General features: G+C 50.1%; 1 protein-coding gene across 1 annotated transcript in view; it reads left to right on the forward strand.

Moving 5' to 3' along the window:
- The window catches only part of MAP4K5 (mitogen-activated protein kinase kinase kinase kinase 5), a 604,667-nt gene that overhangs the window by 397,814 nt on the left and 189,902 nt on the right, over nucleotides 1-16,951 (forward strand). The window lies entirely within an intron of this gene.

Here is a 16,951-nt window from a genome sequence, read left to right on the forward strand (position 1 = left end):
TTTAATTTTTTTCTGGAAGCTGGTTTGAACCCTTGAATGCCAGTTCACTGATAAAATGTTTTCTCCCTCACTGCAGTTGCTTCATCTGCGTAGGGGCATCTTAGCTCTTTTGACTTCCTTTTACTTACCTTCTTTCCTACTGAAAAGGACAATAGACCCTGAGTTTTCTGTGAAAGGTGCTTGCTGAGTTTTATTTATCTCAGAAGATTTATTCACGTGACTGCTCTCCTTCTCAACATAAAACTAAAAAAAATGAGTATATGGGTTGAAGCCAGCTCACTCCTTCATTATCTTTATCACCTGTTCGAAAAAATACAAGTACCAACCATTCTGAAATATTTGTTATGATTTTGAGCACTAAGCAGAGTCAAGCTTTGTCAAAGCAGATCATTTTGTGGTACACCCTAATCTGCATTCAGCTTTGCTGTGAGCCAACTTGTGGGGATTAAAACACATCAATCTTTGGAAGGGTGATTACATCAAACCTTTCTCAGGATGTTTGGAAGTAGGAGCATCGATTATCAGCATCTATCAGGCAGACAAAAGGGAAAGGAACAATAAAATCAAGATGAGTGATAATTGATAAACCACTATGTTTAACTAGCAGAACAATGAACAAAAATAGATGTTAGGGCTAGCAGTAGTTTAGAGGGCCAGTAGAGCTGTCAGCCTCGCATGCCAGCCTATCCAAGTGCAACAGTGTATCTGGTGCCAGATATTAACATGAATAGAGATGTTACAGTGCTGGGCTTGTACAGTCAATCCTCAGATCGGTTTCACAGAGTTAAGCTTGCAAATAGCAGCAGTAGTATCTTCCTGATTGTGAAAGGATATGGGCATATTAGTGTTGACATGGGTACCATGGATCTGTGTAATGGAACATATGAAATGATTTAATTATTGCCATTAATCAATCAATCAATCAGTAAATTTATAAAGCGCACTACGTACCCGTGAGGGTTTCAAGGCGCTTGGGGGGTGGGGTGCTGCTACTGATCGAAGAGCCAAGTTTTGAGGAGTCTTCTGAATGCGAGTAGGTCTTGGGTCTGGCGTAGGTTGGTAGGGAGTGAGGTCCAGGTCTTGCCGGCGAGGTAGGAGAAGGATCTGCCGCACGGAGGTCTTTTGCTGGATGCGGGGGTCGACGGCCAGGGCGAGGGTCGATGAGCGGAGCTGGCGGATGGGGGTGTGGAAGCTGAGTCTGCTGTTTAAGTAGGCAGGTCCGGTATTGTGGAGGGCCTTGTGTGTGTGGGTGAGTAGCTTGAAAGTGATCCTCTTGTCTACGGGGAGGCAGTGAAGGTCTCTCAGGTGGTGGGAGATGTGGTTGCGGCGGGATACGTTGAGGATCAGTCGGGCGGAGGCATTTTGGATGTGCTGGAGGCTTCGTAGGTGTTTGGCAGGGATGCCTGTGTAGAGTGCATTGCCGTAGTCTAGTTTGCTGCTGACGAGGGCTTGTGTCACAGTTCTTCTTGTTTCAGTCAGGATCCTTTTGTAGATCCTGCGGAGCATGCGGAGGATGTTGTAGCAGGAGGAGAAGACTGCGTTGACCTGTTTGGACATGGAGAGGGAGGAGTCGAGGATGAATCCTAGATTGTGTGCATGGTTGGTGGGAGTTGGAGGGGTTCCCAGTGTGGTCGGCCACCATGACTTGTCCCAGGCTGAGGGGGTGGGTCCGAGGATGAGGACCTTCATCTTGTCCGAGTTCAGCTTCAGCCGGCTGTTCCTCATCCATTCGGCGATGGCCTTCATGCCCTCGTGGAGGTTGATTTTGGCTGTGTGTGGGTCTTTGGTGAGGGAGAGGATGAGCTGTGTGTCATTGGCGTAGGAGATGATGTTGAGGTCGTATTGGCGGGCCAATTGTGCGAGCGGGCCATGTAGATATTGAACAGTGTAGGGCTGAGGGAGGAACCCTGGGGAACGCCGCAGATGATGTCACTGGCTTTGGATCTGAAGGGGGGGAGGCGTACACTTTGGGTTAAGCCGTGGAGGAAGGAGGCGATCCAGTCGAGGGCTTTATCTTGTATTCCGGCTTCGAAGAGGCGGGCTTTAGGGTGCGGTGGCAGATAGGTCCAGGAGAATGAGGGCTGATGCTTCTCCTTTGTCCAGTTGCATCTGATGTCGTCTGTGGCGGCAAGTAGGGCGGTCTCGGTGCTGTGGTTCCGTCTGAACCCTGACTGGGAGGAGTCCAGGATATTGTTGTCTTCGAGGTGGCGGGTCAGTTGCGTGTTTGCGATTTTTTTAAAATCATGATTGGGTATATCAAAACATATACCCCACAATGATACTTGGCAACAAGGATTGACCAGTTTAACATGAATACTTGTTAGGTGACTACCCAGACTTAGATGCAAACCTGCACTAAGCACTACCTGTTGAATTTTGATTCCAGGAATGAAGTTCTTTTCAAGTATGCTGCACTATTAGACTGCAATGTATGGGACTGGAAAGTTTGGCCACCTTATTGTTCCATTGACCCCTCTGTTTTTGACTGGTACTGTATTATTTTATTGTATGCCAGGCTATTTCATAGAGCTAAAGTATACCATATTCAATACTTTTAGTGCCTTTAGAAAAGATCAGATGAATTTGGTGTAAATTTAGTGCTGAGAAGATGATCTATAGTAGAGAAATATATCATGTAATTCCTGATTTAGTTGGTGATTTGCTGCTTAAGATGTAGATCTGATAGAGACTTCTAGTTGCAGATTCCTTACCTTACAATTTCCCCAGGCATCAGACTGGATCCGGAGAATTTTTCTTCTAGCAGTACTCCTGCGCGCCGTTAGGTGGCATCAGTTGACTCCGCAGGCATTGTTGGCGTCATGATCACATACATTGCGGCTGTATATAGGTGCAACCCCGGCACGCTATCAGTACTTTTCTTTCCGCACCAACCTACGCGCAGATCCGGAGAAGAGCTACCCCAGTCATTTTTTGACTAACTGCGACATTTTGTCAAATTCGTTTTTGACGAGTTTTGGTTGCGTCGAGGGATGTCCCATAAGACCGGATTTGAGCCCTACGACTCCTGTCACCGCATTATGTTGGTGATGGAACTGCACCTCGTGTGCCTCTGCTGTTTGGAGCACACCACGACCCGAAGTCTTGCTCAGAGTGTTGGACCATGAATGCGAAAGCTTTAAGGAAGCAGTCCCTGAAGCTCATGGCACCCCGACTCTTGACTCCGGTCCCTTTTGAGAGGAAGGTCAGGAGACCGGTTGCGGAGTCACCATCCTTCGCCCAAGTCATCGGGACATTCGGGTAAGAGGAAGAAGTTGAATAAAGCGAAACGTTCTTCGAACTTGCCGCATCGCTCACACAGCACGACAGGCAGCCTGACCCACCCTCGGCTCCTTCGGGCCCAAGGGAGTTGGTGATGGCCTCTTCTGGTTCACAGTGGTCGACTTTGGCCCCGACTCTGGAGGGCACCTCAGGATCCACTTCCGGTCAGACGTCGATGCTACTGGCTCCGATTGAGCCCACAATCAACATCGACGCTATACTCATTCCTGACAACCCGGAGCCAGAACAACGTGATCGATGACGATTCAGTTTTCTATGGGCTCTGCTGTGCCCAGGGTTGATCCTGATCCCTATTACTATGGGTATGGATGCGGGATAGTGTAGAGGGGTCGCTGGACCCTTTAGAAGACAAGCTTGAGTCTGAACTGGTCTTGGTACAGGATTTGGGTGATGCCAGTGGGTCGGACACCTCCCGTGACACTGGAATGTTTTCTCCCCGTACCGTGACTGCGGAGGAAGGAGCGTCCTATTCTATGGTGGTGGTGGGAAGGGCGGCTGAAGTTTTGAACCTCAAGCTTCCTTCTGTGGAGGCCAGGCCTAACCTGCTGACCAAAGTGCTTCAGCCTGGGGCCTCCAACTCGGAACCCGTTCTCCCCTTCACTGATGCACTTACAGACGTACTATTGGGGACCTGATCTAAACCCAGCACAGGGGCTTCTGTGAATAGGGCGATTGCCCAACGCCATTCGCCTGCGCAGAATGACCCAAATTTCCTTACCCAACACCCTACTCCTGAGAGGCTTGTCATCCAGGCTTCATCCTCCTTTGGCGCATTCCCTACCGCTCCGCTGGACAGGGAATCAAAAAGACTGGACAACTTAGAGAAGAAAATGTTTTCTTCTGTCAGTCTAGTGCTGCGTTCCGTGAACACTGTGTAGGAAGTTGGCTCTGTATGTGCTATTTCAAAGTAAGGAATAGCATGCACAGAGTCCAAGGGTTCCCCTTAGAGGTAAAATAGTGGTAAAAATAGATAATACTAATGCTCTATTTTGTGGTAGTGTGGTCGAGCAGTAGGCTTATCCAAGGAGTAGTGTTAAGCATTTGTTGTACATACACATAGACAATAAATGAGGTACACACACTCAGAGACAAATCCAGCCAATAGGTTTTGTTATAGAAAAATATCTTTTCTTAGTTTATTTTAAGAACCACAGGTTCAAATTTAACATGTAATATCTTGTTTGAAAGGTATTGCAGGTAAGTACATTAGGAACTTTGAATCATTTCAATTGCATGTATACTTTTCAAGTTATTGACAAATAGCTATTTCAAAAGTGGACACTTAGTGCAATTTTCACAGTTCCTGGGGGAGGTAAGTTTTTGTTAGTTTTACCAGGTAAGTAAGACACTTACAGGGTTCAGTTCTTGGTCCAAGGTAGCCCACCGTTGGGGGTTCAGAGCAACCCCAAAGTTACCACACCAGCAGCTCAGGGCCGGTCAGGTGCAGAGTTCAAAGTGGTGCCCAAAACGCATAGGCTAGAATGGAGAGAAGGGGGTGCCCCGGTTCCGGTCTGCTTGCAGGTAAGTACCCGTGTCTTCGGAGGGCAGACCAGGGGGGTTTTGTAGGGCACCGGGGGGGACACAAGCCCACACAGAAATTTCACCCTCAGCAGCGCGGGGGCGGCCGGGTGCAGTGTAGAAACAAGCGTCGGGTTTTCAATGTTAGTCTATGAGAGATCAAGGGATCTCTTCAGCGCTGCAGGCAGGCAAGGGGGGGCTTCCTCGGGGAAACCTCCACTTGGGCAAGGGAGAGGGACTCCTGGGGGTCACTTCTCCAGTGAAAGTCCGGTCCTTCAGGTCCTGGGGGCTGCGGGTGCAGGGTCTTTTCCAGGCGTCGGGACTTAGGTTTCAGAGAGTCGCGGTCAGGGGAAGCCTCGGGATTCCCTCTGCAGGCGGCGCTGTGGGGGCTCAGGGGGGACAGGTTTTGGTACTCACAGTCGTAGAGTAGTCCGGGGGTCCTCCCTGAGGTGTTGGTTCTCCACCAGCCGAGTCGGGGTCGCCGGGTGCAGTGTTGCAAGTCTCACGCTTCTTGCGGGGAGTTGCAGGGTTCTTTAAAGCTGCTTCTTGAAACAAAGTTGCAGTCTTTTTGGAGCAGGTCCGCTGTCCTCGGGAGTTTCTTGTCGTTGTCGAAGCAGGGCAGTCCTCAGAGAATTCAGAGGTCGCTGGTCCCTTTGGAAGGCGTCGCTGGAGCAGAGTTCTTTGGAAGGCAGGAGACAGGCCGGTGAGTTTCTGGAGCCAAGGCAGTTGTTGTCTTCTGGTCTTCCTCTGCAGGGGTTTTCAGCTGGGCAGTCCTTCTTCTTGTTGTTGCAGGAATCTAATTTCTAGGTTCAGGGAGAGCCCTTAAATACTAAATTTAAGGGCGTGTTTAGGTCTGGGGGGTTAGTAGCCAATGGCTACTAGCCCTGAGGGTGGGTACACCCTCTTTGTGCCTCCTCCCAAGGGGAGGGGGTCACATCCCTAATCCTATTGGGGGAATCCTCCATCTGCAAGATGGAGGATTTCTAAAAGTTAGAGTCACTTCAGCTCAGGACACCTTAGGGGCTGTCCTGACTGGCCAGTGACTCCTCCTTGTTGCTTTCTTTGTTCCCTCCAGCCTTGCCGCCAAAAGTGGGGGCCGTGGCCGGAGGGGGCGGGCAACTCCACTAAGCTGGAGTGCCCTGCTGGGCTGTGACAAAGGGGTGAGCCTTTGAGGCTCACCGCCAGGTGTCACAGCTCCTGCCTGGGGGAGGTGTTAGCATCTCCACCCAGTGCAGGCTTTGTTACTGGCCTCAGAGTGACAAAGGCACTCTCCCCATGGGGCCAGCCACATGTCTCTAGTGTGGCAGGCTGCTGGAACTAGTCAGCCTACACAGACAGTCGGTTAAGTTTCAGGGGGCACCTCTAAGGTGCCCTCTGGGGTGTATTTTGCAATAAAATGTACACTGGCATCAGTGTGCATTTATTGTGCTGAGAAGTTTGATACCAAACTTCCCAGTTTTCAGTGTAGCCATTATGGTGCTGTGGAGTTCGTGTTTGACAAACTCCCAGACCATATACTCTTATGGCTACCCTGCACTTACAATGTCTAAGGTTTTGTTTAGACACTGTAGGGGTACCATGCTCATGCACTGGTACCCTCACCTATGGTATAGTGCACCCTGCCTTAGGGCTGTAAGGCCTGCTAGAGGGGTGACTGACCTATACTTGCATAGGCAGTGAGAGGCTGGCATGGCACCCTGAGGGGAGTGCCATGTCGACTTACTCGTTTTGTTCTCACTAGCACACACAAGCTGGCAAGCAGTGTGTCTGTGCTGAGTGAGAGGTCTCCAGGGTGGCATAAGACATGCTGCAGCCCTTAGAGACCTTCCTTGGCATCAGGGCCCTTGGTACTAGAAGTACCAGTTACAAGGGACTTATCTGGATGCCAGGGTCTGCCAATTGTGGATACAAAAGTACAGGTTAGGGAAAGAACACTGGTGCTGGGGCCTGGTTAGCAGGCCTCAGCACACTTTCAATTGTAAACATAGCATCAGCAAAGGCAAAAAGTCAGGGGGCAACCATGCCAAGGAGGCATTTCCTTACACAACCCCCCCCCCAAACGAAAGAGGATGAGACTAACCTTTCCCAAGAGAGTCTTCATTTTCTAAGTGGAAGAACCTGGAAAGGCCATCTGCATTGGCATGGGCAGTCCCAGGTCTGTGTTCCACTATAAAGTCCATTCCCTGTAGGGAGATGGACCACCTCAACAGTTTAGGATTTTCACCTTTCATTTGCATCAGCCATTTGAGAGGTCTGTGGTCAGTTTGAACTAGGAAGTGAGTCCCAAAGAGGTATGGTCTCAGCTTCTTCAGGGACCAAACCACAGCAAAGGCCTCCCTCTCAATGGCACTCCAACGCTGCTCCCTGGGGAGTAACCTCCTGCTAATGAAAGCAACAGGCTGGTCAAGGCCATCATCATTTGTTTGGGACAAAACTGCCCCTATCCCATGTTCAGAGGCATCTGTCTGCACAATGAACTGCTTAGAATAATCTGGAGCTTTTAGAACTGGTGCTGAGCACATTGCTTGTTTCAGGGTGTCAAAGGCCTGTTGGCATTCCACAGTCCAGTTCACTTTCTTGGGCATTTTCTTGGAGGTGAGTTCAGTGAGGGCTGTCACAATGGATCCATATCCCTTCACAAACCTCCTGTAATACCCAGTCAAGCCAAGGAATGCCCTGACTTGAGTCTGGGTTTTTGGAGCTACCCAGTCCAGAATAGTCTGGATCTTGGGTTGGAGTGGCTGAACTTGGCCTCCACCTACAAGGTGGCCCAAGTAAACCACAGTTCCCTGCCCTATCTGGCATTTGGATGCCTTGATAGAGAGGCCTGCAGATTGCAGAGCCTTCAAAACCTTCTTCAGGTGGACCAGGTGATCCTGCCAGGTGGAGCTAAAGACAGCAATATCATCAAGATAAGCTGTGCTAAAGGACTCCAAGCCAGCAAGGACTTGATTCACCAACCTTTGGAAGGTGGCAGGGGCATTCTTTAAACCAAAGGGCATAACAGTAAACTGATAATGCCCATCAGGTGTGGAGAATGCTGTTTTCTCTTTTGCTCCAGGTGCCATTTTTATTTGCCAGTACCCTGCTGTCAAGTCAAAGGTACTTAAGAATTTGGCAGCACCTAATTTATCTATGAGCTCATCAGCTCTTGGAATTGGATGAGCATCTGTCTTGGTGACAGAATTGAGCCCTCTGTAGTCCACACAAAACCTCATCTCTTTCTTTCCATCTTTGGTGTGAGGTTTGGGGACTAAGACCACTGGGCTAGCCCAGGGGCTGTCAGAGCGCTCAATTACTCCCAATTCCAGCATCTTGTGGACTTCCACCTTGATGCTTTCCTTAACATGGTCAGACTGTCTAAAGATTTTGTTTTTGACAGGCATGCTGTCTCCTGTGTCCACATCATGGGTACACAGGTGTGTCTGACCAGGGGTTAAGGAGAAGAGTTCAGGAAACTGTTGTAGGACTCTCCTACAATCAGCTTGCTGTTGGCCAGAGAGGGTGTCTGAGTAGATCACTCCATCTACTGTGCCATCTTTTGGGTCTGATGACAGAAGATCAGGGAGAGGTTCACTCTCTGCCTCCTGATCCTCATCTGTTACCATCAACAGATTCACATCAGCCCTGTCATGGAAGAGCTTAAGGCGGTTCACATGGATCACCCTCTTGGGGCTCCTGCTTGTGCCCAGGTCCACCAGGTAGGTGACCTGACTCTTCCTTTCTAGCACTGGGTAAGGGCCACTCCATTTGTCCTGGAGTGCCCTGGGAGCCACAGGCTCCAGAACCCAGACTTTCTGCCCTGGTTGGAACTCAACCATTGCAGCCTTTTGGTCATACCAAAACTTCTGGAGCTGTTGGCTGGCCTCAAGGTTTTTGGTTGCCTTTTCCATGTACTCTGCCATTCTAGAGCGAAGACCAAGTACATAGTCCACTATGTCTTGTTTAGGCTCATGAAGAGGTCTCTCCCAGCCTTCTTTAACAAGAGCAAGTGGTCCCCTTACAGGGTGACCAAACAGAAGTTCAAAGGGTGAGAATCCTACTCCCTTCTGTGGCACCTCTCTGTAAGCAAAAAGCAGACATGGCAAGAGGACATCCCATCTCCTTTTGAGTTTTTCTGGGAGCCCCATGATCATGCCTTTTAATGTCTTGTTGAATCTCTCAACTAAGCCATTAGTTTGTGGATGGTATGGTGTAGTGAATTTGTAAGTCACTCCACACTCATTCCACGTGTGTTTTAGGTATGCTGACATGAAGTTGGTACCTCTGTCAGACACCACCTCCTTAGGGAAACCCACTCTGGTAAAGATACCAATGAGGGCCTTGGCTACTGCAGGGGCAGTAGTCGACCTAAGAGGAATAGCTTCAGGATACCTAGTAGCATGATCCACTACTACTAGGATGTACATATTTCCTGAGGCTGTGGGAGGTTCCAGTGGACCAACTATGTCCACACCCACTCTTTCAAAGGGGACCCCCACCACTGGAAGTGGAATGAGGGGGGCCTTTGGGTGCCCACCTGTCTTACCACTGGATTGACAGGTGGGGCAGGAGAGGCAAAACTCCTTAACCTTCTGGGACATATTGGGCCAGTAGAAGTGGTTGACTAACCTCTCCCACGTCTTGGTTTGTCCCAAATGCCCAGCAAGGGAAATATCATGGGCTAAGGTCAGAATAAACTCTCTGAACGACTGAGGCACTACCACTCTCCTAGTGGCACCAGGTTTGGGGTCTCTGGCCTCAGTGTACAGGAGTCCATCTTCCCAATAGACCCTATGTGTTCCATTTTTCTTGCCCTTGGACTCTTCAGCAGCTTGCTGCCTAAGGCCTTCAAGAGAGGGACAGGTTTCTTGTCCCTTACACAGCTCCTCCCTTGAGGGTCCCCCTGGGCCTAAGAGCTCAACCTGATAAGGTTCAAGCTCCAAAGGCTCAGTTCCCTCAGAGGGCAGAACTTCTTCCTGAGAAGAGAGGTTCTCTTTTTCTGACTGTGTTGCAGTTGGTTTCCCAACTGACTTTCCTTTTCTCTTGGTAGGCTGGGCCATTTTTCCAGACTCCAGCTCTACTTTTTCACCCTGTGCCTTGCATTGTGCTCTTGTTTTTACACACACCAGTTCAGGGATACCCAGCATGGCTGCATGGGTTTTTAGTTCTACCTCAGCCCATGCTGAGGACTCCAGGTCATTTCCAAGCAGACAGTCTACTGGGATGTTTGAGGAGACCACCACCTGTTTCAGGCCATTGACCCCTCCCCATTCTAAAGTTACCATTGCCATGGGATGTGCTTTAGTTTGATTGTCAGCATTGGTGACTGTATAAGTTTTTCCAGTCAGGTATTGGCCAGGGGAAACCAGTTTCTCTGTCACCATGGTGACACTGGCACCTGTATCCCTCAGGCCCTCTACACTTGTCCCATTAATAAAGAGCTGCTGCCTGTATTTTTGCATGTTAGGCGGCCAGGCAGCTAGTGTGGCTAAATCCACCCCACCCTCAGAGACTAGAGTAGCTTCAGTGTGGACCCTGATTTGCTCTGGGCACACTGTTGATCCCACTTGGAGACTAGCCATTCCAGTGTTACCTGGATTGGAGTTTGGAGTGGAACTTTTCTTGGGACAGGCCTTGTCTCCAGTTTGGTGTCCAGACTGACTACAGTTTCGACACCAGGCCTTTTTGGGATCAAAGTTTTTACCCTTGTACCCAGGATTGTTTTGTGAAGAGGCTCTGGGCCCACCCTCCTGTGCAGGTTTTTGGGGGCCTGTAGACTCTTTACTATTTTTATTTTTGGCTGTCTCACCACCTTTCCCCTGGGGAGGTTTTGTGACCCCTTTCTTTTGGTCACCCCCTGTGGAAGTTTTGGACACCCTTGTCTTGACCCAATGGTCCGCCTTCTTTCCCAATTCTTGGGGAGAAATTGGTCCTAGGTCTACCAGATGCTGATGCAGTTTATCATTGAAACAATTACTTAACAGGTGTTCTTTCACAAATAAATTGTACAGCCCATCATAATTACTTACACCACTGCCTTGAATCCAACCATCTAGTGTTTTTACTGAGTAGTCTACAAAGTCAACCCAGGTCTGGCTCGAGGATTTTTGAGCCCCCCTGAATCTAATCCTATACTCCTCAGTGGAGAATCCAAAGCCCTCAATCAGGGTACCCTTCATGAGGTCATAAGATTCTGCATCTTTTCCAGAGAGTGTGAGGAGTCTATCCCTACACTTTCCTGTGAACATTTCCCAAAGGAGAGCACCCCAGTGAGATCTGTTCACTTTTCTGGTTACACAAGCCCTCTCAAAAGCTGTGAACCATTTGGTGATGTCATCACCATCTTCATATTTAGTTACAATCCCTTTAGGGATTTTCAACATGTCAGGAGAATCTCTGACCCTATTTATGTTGCTGCCACCATTGATGGGTCCTAGGCCCATCTCTTGTCTTTCCCTCTCTATGGCTAGGATCTGTCTTTCCAAAGCCAATCTTTTGGCCATCCTGGCTAACTGGATGTCCTCTTCACTGGAGCTATCCTCAGTGATTTCAGAGTTGTTGGTCCCTCCTGTGAGGGAGCCAGCATCTCTGACTATTATTTGTGGAGTCAGGGCTTGAGTAGCCCTGCTCTCCCTAAGTAGGAGTGGAGGGGGGGAATTTCCCTCCAAGTCACTATCTTCATCCTCTGAGTTGCCACCCTCAGAGGGGTTGGCCTTTTCAAACTCTGCCAAAAGCTCCTGGAGCTGTACTTTGGTAGGTTTGGGGCCCATTGCTATTTTCTTTAGTTTACAGAGTGACCTTAGCTCTCTCATCTGTAGATGGAGGTAAGGTGTGGTGTCGAGTTCCACCACAGCCACATCTGTGCTAGACATTTTGCTTCTAAAAGTTGGAATACTTTTTAAGAATCTAAAACTGGTTCTAGAATCTAATTCAAACTTTTACAAACTTTTAAACTCTAAAAGAAATGCTAAACAGGATCTAACACAAGGCCCTAGCAGGTCTTTTAAGAATTTAGAAAACTTTTCAAATTGCAAAAATCAATTTCTAATGACAATTTTGGAATTTGTCGTGTGATCAGGTATTGGCTGAGTAGTCCAGCAAATGCAAAGTCTTGTATCCCACCGCTGCCACCAATGTAGGAAGTTGGCTCTGTATGTGCTATTTCAAAGTAAGGAATAGCATGCACAGAGTCCAAGGGTTCCCCTTAGAGGTAAAATAGTGGTAAAAATAGATAATACTAATGCTCTATTTTGTGGTAGTGTGGTCGAGCAGTAGGCTTATCCAAGGAGTAGTGTTAAGCATTTGTTGTACATACACATAGACAATAAATGAGGTACACACACTCAGAGACAAATCCAGCCAATAGGTTTTGTTATAGAAAAATATCTTTTCTTAGTTTATTTTAAGAACCACAGGTTCAAATTTAACATGTAATATCTTGTTTGAAAGGTATTGCAGGTAAGTACATTAGGAACTTTGAATCATTTCAATTGCATGTATACTTTTCAAGTTATTGACAAATAGCTATTTCAAAAGTGGACACTTAGTGCAATTTTCACAGTTCCTGGGGGAGGTAAGTTTTTGTTAGTTTTACCAGGTAAGTAAGACACTTACAGGGTTCAGTTCTTGGTCCAAGGTAGCCCACCGTTGGGGGTTCAGAGCAACCCCAAAGTTACCACACCAGCAGCTCAGGGCCGGTCAGGTGCAGAGTTCAAAGTGGTGCCCAAAACGCATAGGCTAGAATGGAGAGAAGGGGGTGCCCCGGTTCCGGTCTGCTTGCAGGTAAGTACCCGTGTCTTCGGAGGGCAGACCAGGGGGGTTTTGTAGGGCACCGGGGGGGACACAAGCCCACACAGAAATTTCACCCTCAGCAGCGCGGGGGCGGCCGGGTGCAGTGTAGAAACAAGCGTCGGGTTTTCAATGTTAGTCTATGAGAGATCAAGGGATCTCTTCAGCGCTGCAGGCAGGCAAGGGGGGGCTTCCTCGGGGAAACCTCCACTTGGGCAAGGGAGAGGGACTCCTGGGGGTCACTTCTCCAGTGAAAGTCCGGTCCTTCAGGTCCTGGGGGCTGCGGGTGCAGGGTCTTTTCCAGGCGTCGGGACTTAGGTTTCAGAGAGTCGCGGTCAGGGGAAGCCTCGGGATTCCCTCTGCAGGCGGCGCTGTGGGGGCTCAGGGGGGACAGGTTTTGGTACTCACAGTCGTAGAGTAGTCCGGGGGTCCTCCCTGAGGTGTTGGTTCTCCACCAGCCGAGTCGGGGTCGCCGGGTGCAGTGTTGCAAGTCTCACGCTTCTTGCGGGGAGTTGCAGGGTTCTTTAAAGCTGCTTCTTGAAACAAAGTTGCAGTCTTTTTGGAGCAGGTCCGCTGTCCTCGGGAGTTTCTTGTCGTTGTCGAAGCAGGGCAGTCCTCAGAGAATTCAGAGGTCGCTGGTCCCTTTGGAAGGCGTCGCTGGAGCAGAGTTCTTTGGAAGGCAGGAGACAGGCCGGTGAGTTTCTGGAGCCAAGGCAGTTGTTGTCTTCTGGTCTTCCTCTGCAGGGGTTTTCAGCTGGGCAGTCCTTCTTCTTGTTGTTGCAGGAATCTAATTTCTAGGTTCAGGGAGAGCCCTTAAATACTAAATTTAAGGGCGTGTTTAGGTCTGGGGGGTTAGTAGCCAATGGCTACTAGCCCTGAGGGTGGGTACACCCTCTTTGTGCCTCCTCCCAAGGGGAGGGGGTCACATCCCTAATCCTATTGGGGGAATCCTCCATCTGCAAGATGGAGGATTTCTAAAAGTTAGAGTCACTTCAGCTCAGGACACCTTAGGGGCTGTCCTGACTGGCCAGTGACTCCTCCTTGTTGCTTTCTTTGTTCCCTCCAGCCTTGCCGCCAAAAGTGGGGGCCGTGGCCGGAGGGGGCGGGCAACTCCACTAAGCTGGAGTGCCCTGCTGGGCTGTGACAAAGGGGTGAGCCTTTGAGGCTCACCGCCAGGTGTCACAGCTCCTGCCTGGGGGAGGTGTTAGCATCTCCACCCAGTGCAGGCTTTGTTACTGGCCTCAGAGTGACAAAGGCACTCTCCCCATGGGGCCAGCCACATGTCTCTAGTGTGGCAGGCTGCTGGAACTAGTCAGCCTACACAGACAGTCGGTTAAGTTTCAGGGGGCACCTCTAAGGTGCCCTCTGGGGTGTATTTTGCAATAAAATGTACACTGGCATCAGTGTGCATTTATTGTGCTGAGAAGTTTGATACCAAACTTCCCAGTTTTCAGTGTAGCCATTATGGTGCTGTGGAGTTCGTGTTTGACAAACTCCCAGACCATATACTCTTATGGCTACCCTGCACTTACAATGTCTAAGGTTTTGTTTAGACACTGTAGGGGTACCATGCTCATGCACTGGTACCCTCACCTATGGTATAGTGCACCCTGCCTTAGGGCTGTAAGGCCTGCTAGAGGGGTGACTGACCTATACTTGCATAGGCAGTGAGAGGCTGGCATGGCACCCTGAGGGGAGTGCCATGTCGACTTACTCGTTTTGTTCTCACTAGCACACACAAGCTGGCAAGCAGTGTGTCTGTGCTGAGTGAGAGGTCTCCAGGGTGGCATAAGACATGCTGCAGCCCTTAGAGACCTTCCTTGGCATCAGGGCCCTTGGTACTAGAAGTACCAGTTACAAGGGACTTATCTGGATGCCAGGGTCTGCCAATTGTGGATACAAAAGTACAGGTTAGGGAAAGAACACTGGTGCTGGGGCCTGGTTAGCAGGCCTCAGCACACTTTCAATTGTAAACATAGCATCAGCAAAGGCAAAAAGTCAGGGGGCAACCATGCCAAGGAGGCATTTCCTTACACACTGCATGCCTTTTGGGCCGCTATTCCCATACTCTCTGGTAAACGGCCACGCAAGTGCTGCCTCAAGTTCCAGAAGAGGCCAGGAACGTTCTCTCTCAAACCATGGCAGATGCAAGAGACGCAGCCAAGTTCATGATCCGTTGTGGACTGGATACGACTTATTCACTAGGCAGATCGGTTGCATAGACTGTGGCACTGAGATGACATGCCTGGTTGAGGACGTCTGGCTTTTCGGGTGATATCCAGCATTCTTTGATGGACATGCCCTTTGATGGCACTCGTCTTTTCGGAGACAAGGCGGACCCAGCGCTTGAGCGCTTTAAGGATGCCCGGGGTACGGCTCGGTCCCTTGACCTTGCAGCCACTCCTCGCCCCCCTCAGTCCGCCTTGCAGCCACTGCTCGACCCACCCACTACACCCCTTACACACACACACACACACACACACACACACACACACACACACACACACACACACACACACACACACACACACACACACACACACACACACACACACACACACACACACACACACACACACACACACACACACACACACACACACACACACACACACACACACACACACACACACACACACACCTGCCTCTCGTGGCTATGGAAGGGGCACCCAACCACGTCCATTTCCACTGGGCCTCCGACCCGTGCATGCTGTATAGCCCCTGCACGGATGAGGGATCCACTGAGCTCGTGGACCATGAAGTCAGCTGGCCGCCCAATCCACGCCCACCCCCTCCTCTGACTCAAAACCTTCCTACTCAGTTGGGACATCCGGGACCAGTTGGCGGCAAGATGCGCCATCATTTGCCCCACTGGGAATCCCATTACCACGGACAGGTGGGCTTTACAGACCATCCGAAGGGGCTACTCCCTCCCCTTCGAGCCTTCTCCTCCAGCCATACCACCATCATTCGATCACCTGTCTGAGGATCATTTGGCACTTGTAGGTGAGGAAGTCAAAGCTCTCTTGGCCAAGGGAGCCGTAGAGAGGGTCCCTGTGGCAGAAGTAGGTCGTGGTAGCTATTTCCGCTACTTTCTAGTACCTTAAAAGGACAAGTGCCTTCGCCCAATCCTAGACCTCAGGTCCCTCAATTTCTTCCTCAAGCTGAAGTTCAAGAAGTTAACCCTGGTTCAGGTCCTTTCTTCCCTGGACCCTGGAGACGGGATGGTTGTGTTGGACTTGCAGGACCCCTATTTTCATATTCCCGTCCTGCCGGCCCACAGATGTTACCTACGATTCGTGGTAGGTCACAAGCACTTTCAGCTCATGGCCTCCTGTATCCTGCTGGTGCAACATATCGGATGGCATATGCGAGCTCTGCAGTATCAGCATCAGGGGAATCTCTCTGACATGGTTTACATCTTGGAGGGAACTGCGACAGACATGCAGTGGTGGTTGTCGGATCCAGATTGGGCTAATGGCAGATCCCTCTCCCTTCCCCAACCAGATCTCACAGTAGTGACAGGTGCATCAGTCCTGGAATGGGGCGGCCACATGGGAGAGGGGGAGATCGAAGGCCTCTGGTCTCCGGCAGAGTCTGGGCTCCACATCAACTTTTTGGAGCTCCGGGCGATCCGTCTTGCATTGAAATCATTCCTTCCTTCTCTCAAAGGGAAGGTGCTGCAGGTGTCCACCGACAACACCCCTGACATGTGGTATTAAAACAAGCAGGGCGGAGTAGGGTCGTGGATCCTTTGTCAAGAGGCTCTTCACCTCTGGACATGGCTGGAACGCCAGGGCATTTCCCTGGTGGTTCAGCATCTGGCAGGCTCTCTGAACGTTAGAGCAGAGAAACTCAGCTGTTGATGCTTAGTCAATCACAAATGGCGTCTCCTTCCGAAGGTGGTGCAAGGTCTCTTTCAGCAGTGTTGAGAGCCTTGGTTAGATCTGTTTGCCTCTGCAGAGAATGTGCAATGTCAGCTGTTTTGCCTGTTGGAGTTTCCAAGGCAGCACTCGCTTGGTGGCGCTTTTCGTCATGAGTAGAACTCAGGCCCCCTGTATGCCTTCCCGCCAATACCACTTCTGCCCAGAGTTCTGAAATAGATCAGGCAAGACCAGGCCCAAGTAATCTTGGTGGCTCCGGACTGGGTACGAAGAGTCTGGCATCGCGAGCTCTTGACCATGGCCATTGATCCTCCAATCAGACTGCCCCTTCGGGAGGATCTTGGGGACGATTATCCACCCAAACCTGTCCAGTCTCCTCCTCCTTGCGTGGAGATTGAGCGGCGACATTTGACGGCTTTTGACCTTCCAACTGAAGTCTGTAATGTCATCTTGGCAGCCAGGTGTCCCTCCACCAAAAC

This window comes from Pleurodeles waltl, chromosome 9, assembly GCF_031143425.1.
Source record: "Pleurodeles waltl isolate 20211129_DDA chromosome 9, aPleWal1.hap1.20221129, whole genome shotgun sequence".
In the NCBI taxonomy this organism is placed as follows: domain Eukaryota; kingdom Metazoa; phylum Chordata; class Amphibia; order Caudata; family Salamandridae; genus Pleurodeles; species Pleurodeles waltl.